Consider the following 11,051-nt stretch of genomic DNA (forward strand, 5'->3'; position numbering starts at 1 on the left):
CGTTCAAAGGTTGTTTTAGTTGTGTGACAGAAAACTCAGATTGGACAAGTAGTCTAGCTAGCTGTCTGGATTTATCCTGCAGAGATCTGAGGAGCAGTACAGTCCTCATAAATCCACCGAATCAAGTTTAGAGTTCCAACACAAAGAAAGAGGAAGGTGGGGGACATCCGGCTGAAAATGAGGGACATCCGGCAGGACATCCGGCAGGACTTCCGGCGGCATCGGAACTATCCCGTAAATGAAATGTTGTCGACATAGACTAACAGCCTCCTGAATGACCATAAAGTTGAATCAACAGGTCTCTTAAACTAAAGTATCAACAAAAACTGAGCATTATAACCCGTGTGAAAGTATGAGTATTATTATCATCGCAGGGCTGTTGTATTGGCTGTATTTGCCGAGCCATTTCAAAGATGATGGATCAGAGATTGATGAAATAGCACCATTGTCAAATTCTACAAAAATACAGTTTAGTTTCATAAAGTTCTCATTTATACATTTCATTAAGTTCTCATTTTTATATATATATATAAAAAACAATATTTAATTGCATAAATGACCTTGACCTTCATATAATCTGGCAACCGATAAAAAAAAATATGACAGCAGAGGAGGGTGGAACATGGGAGCAAAAAGTGGTCGATGTAGAGTTACAGGGAAATTTCAATGCAGAAGTGAAACCGTTGCCTACACAATAAAGATGTGAATGCGTTTTGAATGGATTCACTTGTCACATATGTTTAACTACATATTGTAAACATATAATACAGGGTGCGATTTGTGAAAAAAGCAGAGGGGGTAATGTTTTTTGATCATGCACAACAAAGCAAAACATGCAAGAATGACATCCCCCTTTCAATACCATGGATGCCACTCGGCCAGGCATGCCACTTATTCATGAACTTTAATGTTCAATGAAAAATAATCTCATATGAAATAGCACAACGTGGCGTCAACATAAAACAAAGCGCTTTCAAGCCGGAGGGTGGAGTTCACTTTGCGGCTCAAACTAAATACTTTCGCCCAGGAAAGCTTGTTTATTCTTCAGGAGTGTTTTAATCCAAACCACAATCTTTTTCCTAAACTTAGTTGTTTTGGTGCCTAAACTTACCTGTCATCGCCAAGGCCCCTGAAAGGACCGTCATCTGGTGGTGCCTGTAGCCAGCTCACAGTCACCTATTGGCAGCTAAACAACTGCCGCTGGTAGCCGGGGTCCCGGAGCTCTGTAGCGGCTAAATACAACCAGCAACTGACGCTCAGATTTTATCTTTCTATGGCACTATAGACTGTTCACGTTACAGCGTTTTACTTAGTTCAAAATACTTCTATTTTAGGTATATAATATACACACGTAAAGAGTCAGTTTTATCTACTGTGTTGTTTTTATACTGAATCTATTGTAGCAGTTTGTGTTGAGGGCAACAAACAGCTGCAACTTAGTTGTAAATAGAAGGTCTGTTTACAGTACTTCTGTTGCACTGCTTTTTCTATATGTAACAATGTTTGTCTTTATTGTCTCATCTAAATATAAGTATAAGAAAATATGATATGATATTGCATTGCTTTTGTTTTAGCTTCGTGGACCTTATAAACTGCCAACTGGGTGCATTCCTTGAAATCAGTCTATTATAGTATATTACCATACATTGGTAACCAAGAGCATATGTCTTTTCATTGAAACTTTAAAGCTATAGTGTGTAGTTTCTGTCTCCCCCATAAGGAATTCTAAGTAATGACAACACTGTCAACATGACTCAAGCCTTCCATTATCGCGCACGTGCCTCCACCCCTCCTCCACGCAGTTGCTAGTAGCCAAGGAGGGGACGGAGGATTAAAAAAACATGGACTCTTCAGAAGAGGTAATTATCTTCACTCGAATTTCTGCATGGGAAAGTCACCGGACGAAACAATCTTCTGAACATAGCCATACTGAGAAATTGAGTATCGAGAGTTGAGAGTAAAATTGAGAGTTGTGTGGAGCTGATAGTCTTAATTAGCTTTGTAGCAACTCATTTGGCAATGGCTTGAATGTAACAGACGTTCATTAATATCAAAGCGTTACGCACTAAAGCTTTAAGAACCACCACCCTCCTGTAAAAAAAAAGATAAGACGATACTAGATTAAAAAAGTTTGTAACTTTGTAACGATTCTCATTTTCCATGAGAATCCGTAAGAGCCCAATCTACTGTATAGCTATAATAGGAATGCCGTGGGGAAGTTAGCTTCACTGTATAGAGCTGCCATAGCGCCGGCTGCTAATACCAGTATTGATCAGAGGGACATTGCTGTGGAAGACAGCACAGTGGCAAAGTAATTACCTGTTGGCTTCACACTCCCAAGGAGGCAAGTATACGTGTATGTGAGTGCATGTGAAGCGTGAGCGATGATACATGCACGTGCACACAGCTGTAATTGAAAGTGGATGAGTCGCCTCAGCACGTTCTACCATAGAGAACTTAACTACATAAATGTTTCAGTCCCCATCTTATTACAAGCTCTGGTAATTACCCAGCCGGGGAGTCTGAGGACGTTAAAAACTCACAGGGGGGAAAGTGCAGTAGTAAGTGGATGCATACTGGTTAAGGGAATCCTTGATTAATGCCTTATAGGTATAATTCTAATAATGAATAAAGAGAAACAATAGAAACTCATTTATCAGAATGACACACAGCCAACCTTAAAAAAAACACACACTGTTATGCAAATATATTGTAATGGCTTAGAATACACGGGACATTTATAGACATGTACACATATTTTATATAATGCTTGTTGGTTCACAACACAGATGACACTATAACAAGACCATACTTGTACAAGACCATGCATATGTTTGTACTACATGTAGCCTATGGGAACTGTTTATGACATGGCTTTTATGCATGAGAACAGCTAACAAATTATCTAAAACTTAACTTCAAAACAAGTTAAAGCTTTAGTGCTTTAAACTAAAAAAACTGGAGCTTTAAACTACGCACTACGCTTTAATATTGTTACATTTCGTTTATAGCTATGCCACTTGTCAGGCCACCATTGTAAATAAGAACCTGTTCTTAATGACTTGCCTGTAAAAAAATAAATAAAAATAAAGGTGAAATTATATCAGAGATCTTCAACAGGGGGTCCGGGACCCCCAGGGGGTCCTCAGAGCAGCTGCAGGGGGGCCGCCAAATTATTGTTCGATGGTTTAAAAAAAATATATATTTATGTCTGAAAATATACATTAACATGAATCCAACATATTATTAGTAAAAAAAAATGTATATATATATATATTTGTTATTATTATTTTTATTTTTTTTAAGTACACAACATTGATGATGGGCTTACTGGCCTACAGCTAAAATAGCCACAAGGCAGCCATCCACAGATACAGATAAGCTTAAGGATTTACTATGCCACATTTTAACATGATGTATAAATATGAGTATGCCAACATTTGTTATTTTAAAAGCTTTTTATCTTTCAGCTAAGGGGTCCTTGGCTTAACAAAAACGTTGAAGACCCCTGGTTTATATGGTCAATCAATTGTAATTGCAAGATGACTCCCCATGTACTGTGTAAACTCAAGTGTTTACCAAATGGTATACAATCTACTCGAGCCTCATAGTATGTGAGCATTTGAATGAGTGAACGGATCTCAGCCATCTTAACAGCCTCTATTCCCACTGGCTCCAGATAAATGACTTTCCACTGTAATTTGCAATGAGCTGTGCAAAACGACTGTACCAACTTTTTGTTTATTTATGCTCTGCAAGTGTGTGAGGGCAGAAATTACGCCAGGGAAATTCCAAATGCTTTCTAAAAGGGAGAAAAAGAAAGAAGACTAATGACTAAAAACTTTGGAACCTACTTTCTTTTCCAGCAAAACAACAACGAATGGCCTAACAGCCGCAGCCAGCGGCAGAACGCGCGCCTGCCCACCAGAAGCAAAGCATTTAGTTGGAACGTGTCAAACTATTGTCACCAGCCATTAAGGAAAACAGTTTGATGTAGGTCTACATCAAAATGACAGGCAGCAGGCAAACACGCTCCCCATCGAGCGCCTCTAGCACCAGCCCTCATCAACACTGCTGATTTGTTGTCGTGGCAGCTCTCAGCCATGTTCGAGGCTGATTGGCCATGTAACCTTTTAGTTGATGTCTGACTGTCTTGTCACATCTCAGCAACAAACACAACCCCCTCCCATCAGCTCACACAGCATTGACATGTGTCTGTCTTGTCATCTCTTAGCACAGCGGTGTAAGAAATGATGGATGTTGGGTGTTACATAAGGAGAAAAGTGGGATGGGATGTCTTCAGTAGAGAGCAACACAGACTTTTGGCTTTTTTAAATGAAACATTCCACGGCCAGAGATGGGAATAGAACTGAAAACAGACCAGACACTCACTCCAAACTACTAAATCTATCCCCAGATGCACACACAATGCTCGTCTGAAGCAGTGGAGGATATTCAATTCAATGTCTGCATTGTGTGTGCAGCATTATCATTAACAAAGGCTTGGCTCAGATTGTGAACATGACATTAGAAGGGCTCTCCATTTAAATTTCCTTTATTTTCTTTCTCTCCCTTTTAAACACACGCTTGCTATGGGCTTTTGCCAACATGGCAAAGACATTATAAGGACAAGTATGAAATATGCGTAAAATTAATTGGATTGACATTCAAAAAGTTAAGCTGTTTTTTTCTTCTTCTTTTTTTCTTAGTTTTGGGTTTGCATGTGGAATCTTCTTCTATTCACTGCTTTCTGCTAATGGAATATCTTTAGAAGATCATTTAAGTCAGTTTAATTTAGAGTGACATTGCACAAAGATTGCATCAGAAACTTTCCCTGGCTACCCTAATGTCTTCAGTATATACATTTTAAATGTTCATGGAGTGTTTTCCCATTCCTAGAAATCAATTCTGTCTGTTGGGTCTGTTTACCAATCACAATTTGGAAACCAAACATTCCATTAGCCTCGCCCATCATACCGGAATGTGGAAATTGTGCTGATACTGTAAAATGTTGTTTAGTTTGTCGGCTCATTACCAATTAAAAGTACGATTGTGTCAACATCCGACTGACATATCTGCTGGCTCATACACCTTGAGCGCTTATCTGTACTGTCAAAATGGACTTAACATCGAACCCTTTTCGAATCAGTTTCTCCATGATGAGTTTTTATTCATGCATTTTTAATAAAACATATGAAATGTTGAGGAGTTTGGGTACGACATAGTTTTGGGTACCTAAAGATTTCAGAATGAACGTGAACTTACAGTGTAATCTTTGTGAATTTAAGCAGAGTGGTGGCCCAGATCTCTAGGTATTATATCAGATGGTTAGGTATTATGTCATTAAATCCAATTTATTTCCGTTTAAAGGATAAGGTTGGTGTTATTCTATGTTTTTTTTCTTATTATCATTAAATCCTTAAAACTCCATTAAAAGACCAATGTGTTAGTCCATCTCTACTTTTAGACTTCCCAACCCTGTCTGTGACACTTAGCCCCAGGCTATTTTATTCTTATCAAAGATGTACATCTGCTCACAAATTAAGTTTTCATTAACATCATTACTGTGATTGGATGTAAAACTTCCTGCTTCAAATGCAACCAATAACTTGACTCCTTTTCTAGTTACTCTGGACTCCCTCTCTCCCTAGCTTTGTACCAAAATGAGTGGTTAAATCATTTAGTTATCTCCACATCCATTCATATTTTATATCTGTGCAGGGCAAAAATATATCCTGTATATATGTCTGGAGTGTATTCCTGGAGCCTATCCCTGATCAGGGCCGACACATTTAGACAGACAATCACACTCACATTCACACAACAGCCAAGTGAGAGTGGACAATTAACCTAACGTGCAGGTCTTTGCACTGTGGGAAGAAATCCATACAGGAACAGCAAACTCTAAACAGAAAGGCCCTTCCTACCTAACCACTGTACCACCTTGCATCTTCATTAAGTGAAACGACATCTACATTCTATCTAACAAGAACAAAGGTAGGTAGGAGAGACATCAAAAATGTATTACACATCATATATTAAATAAGGCTTGTTGATTATGTGCGTCCTGATGTGTCAATTTCAGGTTTGCTTTGTAGTGCAAGGGATGGGTGCCTGGTTAGCTCACCTGGTAGAGCAGGTGCCCATATATATAGGTTTACTCCTCGACGCAGCGGCCGCAGGTTCGACTCAGCCCTGCGGCCCTTTGCTGCATGTCATTTCCCCTCTCTCTCCCCTTTCATGTCTTCAGGTGTCATATATAAATAAGGGGCTAATATGCCCAAAAAATAATCTTAACAAAAAAAAAGTGCAATGGATTTCTGCTCAAAATGTTCCTATCACATGGCCAGGATAGCTCAGTTGGTAGAGCAGGTGCACATACATAGAGGTTTTTGCCTGGACGCAGAAGGTCCAGGCTTCAAGTCTGACCTGTGGCGATTTTCTGCATGTCTTCTCCCTCTCTCTCCCCCCTTCCATTGCTGTCCTATCCATTAAAAGGTGGAATGCCCAAAAAAATAATCTTAAAGTGCTTATATTATGCTTTTTGGCTGTAACAGCCGTGCACACAGTGTTGTTACGCCCGGCAGCTCACTGTGTTTCTACAGTATAACCATTCAGACCTCTAGTCAGCCATTTCTTCGACATTCTTCCTCCAGAAAGAGGACGGGATAGTGCTGCAGTGTTTGATAAATGTGTGTGAAATATGTCCTTGTAATACAGCTAAGAGTACAGTAATAGCTGCCATGCAGTTGAGATACCAGTGTCTCTTCTGAAGCAATTATATTGTAGTTTTAAGAAAAACAAATATACCATAATATGTACTGTTACCATCTGTGCTTCAGATTATACCGTGATATAAATTTAAGGCCATACCGCCCAGCCCCAAAATTGAAAATGGCCTATTTTTAAAACTCTAATTTAAAAAAAACTTTAAAATGGAAATACATTTTTTCCTTCAGAGGTTTGCTGAAATTGTCAATGCAATCCTGTTCAGGATGACTCTGACTATGACCACGTAAAATCTGAAGGTATTTAACTGTGCAGTTTTTCCGAAGAAATTAAAGGGAAAGTCAGCAAATTACATTGTAACACATTTCTTTACATTAAAAGGAATACGTTGCATTTCTTATGTTCTGATCCGGCCGCAAATACACCAAATGGTGTAGTAAAATTATTTTTGGTGCAGGTAAAGATTTTTCAATGCTAGTAATTTTAAAGGTTTCATGCACCAAAAATTATTTCGAGCCCTGTATGGTAATATATCACCTATCTACCTTTAGTTGGCTGGATTACTAAAATAAACACGAGGAGAACTAATTTCATGGCGTTACACAGCACACTATAGTAATGAGTGTGCTTTGATATAACACAGTACATTTTATCCTTATATAACACAACAATCACCATGTGAGATTGTGCTCCGTGGCTGTAATTCATATTAATGGTAGTGTTTGTCTCTCCTCTGTTTATGTCAGTATACATTTTTCTTTAAAACAGTTTACAGCATGCATCCTCTCTAAACTTTAAATTGAAAGTGGATTTTGAACTATTGACCTTTTTGACTGGATTGATGCTCCTTCAACCTGACATTATGAAAACAAATAGGATATGACACGTCACTGATGCACCACAGCCCCGCTGCACATTGTGTGGATCAGCCATGGAATTTGACCTTAAAGAAAACCTGTCTGTCTTTCAAACACACACACACATGCACATACACACAAGAGTACGATAACATTTTCCTTCAAATGTGAACACAGGGCATGGTTTAAGAACACAAATTAATTCCCACATGCTAAATGACTTTCCAATGGCTTTCAGTTTGTTAGGTGGTGATTTATTGAATTCCGATCTTAGCTAACCTACATTTCCATGGCCGTAATAAAGCCTTATTTAAGCCCTGTGATACATTTCTCAACAATTAAACTTAGATTGAGTACCAAAAGTTGGATTTGGAGTGGGTCTGTCAGGACACAAAGACAAATCCTGGAGCACGGCCTACCCCTGCATCACCTGAATCTAGATCTAGGTTCAACATTAAATATAGCATTTATGGTTCAGTGCTTGGTCCCCTCTTCATCCTCTACATGCTTCCCCTTGCTCACATCATGCCCCAACATGGCCTCCATTTCAACTGTTATGCCGACCACACCAAGCTCTACATTTCTACCAAATGTTTTTACTGCCCCCACTCACTCTGCCCTCACAAACTGCCTCACAAATATAAAAAGCTGAATGCAAGCTATCATCCTCAAACTCAACTATGACAAATCTGAAATCCTCATCAGCCCCAAATCCCGCAACAAACCCTGCCACAATTTATGCCTCTGCATCATTGGCTCCAGTATTCCTGCTTCCACACACATCCATAACCATGGTGTCAATAAACCCTATCCTTCGAATGCCACATTTACTACATTACAAAAACTGCTTTCTTCCATCTCAAAAGCAATGCCCGTCTTCGCCCCTCCCTCTCATCCACTGAACCGCTCATCCACGCCTTCATCACCTCAATATATTTTGGTTGGATATTCCAATTACAGCATTTTCCGATTAAGACATGTGGGATATTCAGGCATTATTTGCGTTTTAGATGCATACTTTGGACATGTATACAGCGGTTTACGGCCTCTTGCCTGTTTACGGCTTATGGTCAGCTCTGTGCATTGCTATGGTTGCTGTATACAAACCAACCAGCCAACAGTTTGCAAGGCTGCAGACCCAATAAGGAGAAACACAGCTACTTTTAAACATCATAAAAGACTTGGATATCAACAGGTTTTTGGATATGCGCACACATCGCTACGCCGACCTTTTCAAGAGGCTGGTTGAAGGAATAAAAGAGAGAGGCTGTGTTCGCACGGTCCAGCAAGTCCGCCACCGCTTGAACAAAAAAATGTATTTTGCGCGGCTACATGTAAACAGGAATATTAGTGGAATATTCACTTTCATTTGCCAGGTAAACAGCTTAGCTGGAATATCGTCTTTTTCGGAATTAGGGCAAAAAACTGAATATTATGTGCATGTAAATGTAGTCACTGTTGTTGTTGTTGTTGTTGTTGTTGTATTGTTGTATTTAGGACAATGTTACTGATTTTACTTTTTCTGTCTTTGTTTTTATGTAAAGTGCCATTGAGTAGGCCTACCTTTTAAAGAACTATATAAAATAAATATATTATTATTATTATTATTATTATTATTATTATTATTAATATTGTTCATTATTATTATTATTATTACTTGCTGACAGAAGCCCTATCAAATGAATACATATTTCCATGGTAAAATAATGGCTACTATAACCTTGGCTGCACAGTAAAAAGGTTGGCTTTGTAAGAAAATTATTGGTTGAATCATTTAGTTATCTACACATCATACATATTTAATATCTGTGCAAGGCAAAAATATATCCTGTAGGCCATATATGTCTGGAGCATATTCCTGGAGCCTATCCCTGATCAGGGCTGACACATATAGACAGACAATCATTCACACTCACATTCACGCAACAGCCAAGTGAGAGTGGACAATTAACCTAACGTGCAGGTCTTTGCACTGTGGGAAGAAATCCATACAGGAACAGCAAACTCTAAACAGAAAGGCCCTTCCTACCTAACCACTGTACCACCTTGCATCTTCATTTAGTGAAACAACAAGTATATTTTCTCTATCTAGCAAGTACAAAATTCTCAAAAGAAAAATCCAAACAGATCCTCATTATGTCTTGATTTTAAGACACATTTATGTTGGCTGCCTGCTTTTTACGCACAAAAACAGAATGCTAACAATGCAAGACTAATGATGTCTAATCGTGTCATGCACACATACAGTACATTTCCTGTGACAGTACAGATTGTGTTCTTACTACACATGTACTACAGTTTAACAAAAAAATTATTTTTAACAACCTTGTACCAAGGATTCTGGGTCTGGGAAAAAAACATTCATATTAATACAAAATGCTACTGGATTTGGAGCAATATTAGGAAGTGCTGGTTGAGGCAGTTGATTCATTATATATATATATATGGTAACACTTTATATAAAGAGCCACAATATAGTAGTTACCTGGGAACAAATGAGGAACGAACATGTTAGTGTACCATTAGTTAATAAGTAACTCCTAATCAAATTTGAAAGAGTAGCTAATGATTATTTATTACAGTCCCCGCAGGTAAAAATCATTTGCTAACTGTAAACATGCTAAGGCTAACCAACGCAACGTTATAGATCTGCTAACGTGATGGAGTCAACAGTCTTTGGACTAAAGAGACCTATGTGATGTTGTGCTGGAAAAAGGTTAATAATATTTATTACATATATTTATTATATATATATATATATATATATATATATATATATATATATATATATATATATATATATATATATATATATGGGGTGGTGGCCCTGTGCAACGAACTTAACGTGTCCTGCTCATTGACATACACCAACAAGAATCACAGTCAACCCGCACGGGGTCTGCCCATAATTCCGACATCTATATAGTCATGATCCTATGTGTGTGTGTGTGTGTGTGTTCTCGTGTGCCTTGTGTTAAATGTGGACGTTTGTCCATGGTGCTGAAATAGGCCTACGTGCCAAAATAGATAGGATGAAAGGCACTGTCACAGAGAGATTTGCTTTATTTTAATTGCACATTCCTTGGCTTTTGCTGAAACACAGACACATGGTTTGCATGTCAAAATACATTAAATATTAAGGGTAAAAAAACTCCACAGAGTTTGTGTATTTTGGGGATAACGGACTATTAGGCTGTCAGAATATTGGGCCGTCTGACCTACAGCATGGCAGCTCAGCTGCATGTCACTTTATATTCACACATAGCGTCCAATTTACCATACTAGATTAAGTGAAAGTCACTTTCCTTACCTTCTTGGCTGCAAACTCAGCAATAAAGTCCTTGTAATCCAGCTTCAATGTAACATCCTTTTCAATTGATAGCAGGGCGAGCCCACATAGTCTGTCCTGCCACATGAAGGTGCGCAAATAGTTTTTAATCAATTTCAGCTTTGAAAAGCTTCGCT

General features: G+C 38.5%; 1 protein-coding gene across 1 annotated transcript in view; it reads right to left on the bottom strand.

Annotated features, from left to right (window-relative positions):
- Window positions 1-11,051, bottom strand: part of LOC116058719 (inactive N-acetylated-alpha-linked acidic dipeptidase-like protein 2) — a 457,605-nt gene that overhangs the window by 395,427 nt on the left and 51,127 nt on the right. The window lies entirely within an intron of this gene.

The sequence above is a fragment of the Sander lucioperca genome, chromosome 11, assembly GCF_008315115.2.
Source record: "Sander lucioperca isolate FBNREF2018 chromosome 11, SLUC_FBN_1.2, whole genome shotgun sequence".
Taxonomy (NCBI): Eukaryota; Metazoa; Chordata; class Actinopteri; order Perciformes; family Percidae; genus Sander; species Sander lucioperca.